This window comes from Amphimedon queenslandica, unplaced genomic scaffold, assembly GCF_000090795.2.
Source record: "Amphimedon queenslandica unplaced genomic scaffold, v1.1 AMPQUscaffold_10394, whole genome shotgun sequence".
Taxonomy (NCBI): domain Eukaryota; kingdom Metazoa; phylum Porifera; class Demospongiae; order Haplosclerida; family Niphatidae; genus Amphimedon; species Amphimedon queenslandica.
Window position 1 is genome coordinate 5897 of NW_003549337.1, and position 922 is coordinate 6818.

The following is a 922-nucleotide window of genomic DNA, read 5'->3' on the forward strand; positions in this document are numbered from 1 at the left end:
TTTGTTCTATTGTGTCATTGTGGAGGCCTAATCTCAGTCCTAGCCTTTCCCATCTAGCACTGCATCCTTGGCATACATTGAGCACAATATCAAGATGTTCCAGTCCTGTTGTAGTTAATAATGACTATGATAATACTGGTTTTCCTTACCTAAAGGGGTCCTTGATGCAGCATTGAGTCCTGTTGACTGACTGGCCATCACTAGTTGCTGACTTTTTTTACTGGATGCAGAAAGCTTGAGATACATGTACTTATAGACACATATGTTTCCTGTTTTTGTTTGCATAACTGATTGTAACGTAATATTGCAAATACAATACATGCAATGTACAGTATATGTACCTTGTATGATGGCTCAATTGTTTTCAATTTTAAATGGCTTGGGGTTAATATTCTTTTAAAATCAAAATATCTATTGATTTGGTTTTCTTTGTAATTTATACTGTACTTTTTGCTTGTATGCATAACATACATATAGATTGCTATGTCACTTGTGAATAACAAGTGATACACCTACTAAATCTATTTGTTAACATGTAGCTTGATCTTGTATTGCACGATTTGTAATAGTTGCAATATTGTCTGACTACTGTAGTTGTGATATCATGCTCACGTCTATCAAGTCACTTGATAGTACTCCCTAGACATATAATGCTCTGATTTGAATGGATTGATATTCACTTGTATCACAACATGTACATACATGTATAGCCTTTAGTTATGATATGCATGTAGTTTCCTTGTAATATGAATATTGTGGTTCCAGAGTTGTGTCACATACCTGTAAGTGCATTAAAAGGCATGCACGTGACGTTTATATTTTTGGGATTTTTTTACTTGAAATTGCATAAAATAAATAATATCCATGACAGGGATACTTTTTTATCACATGTTACATGTATGGTGATGTTGTTTTTTTGTAA

General features: G+C 33.4%; 1 long non-coding RNA gene across 1 annotated transcript; it reads right to left on the reverse strand.

Annotated features, from left to right (window-relative positions):
* On the reverse strand, positions 1-197 carry LOC109590181 (uncharacterized). Its single transcript, XR_002189197.1, has 2 exons — positions 150-197; positions 1-105 (listed from the first exon to the last, which is right to left on the reverse strand). It is a non-coding gene; the product is annotated as an uncharacterized LOC109590181 (long non-coding RNA).
* Positions 198-922: the final 725 nt, after the last annotated feature.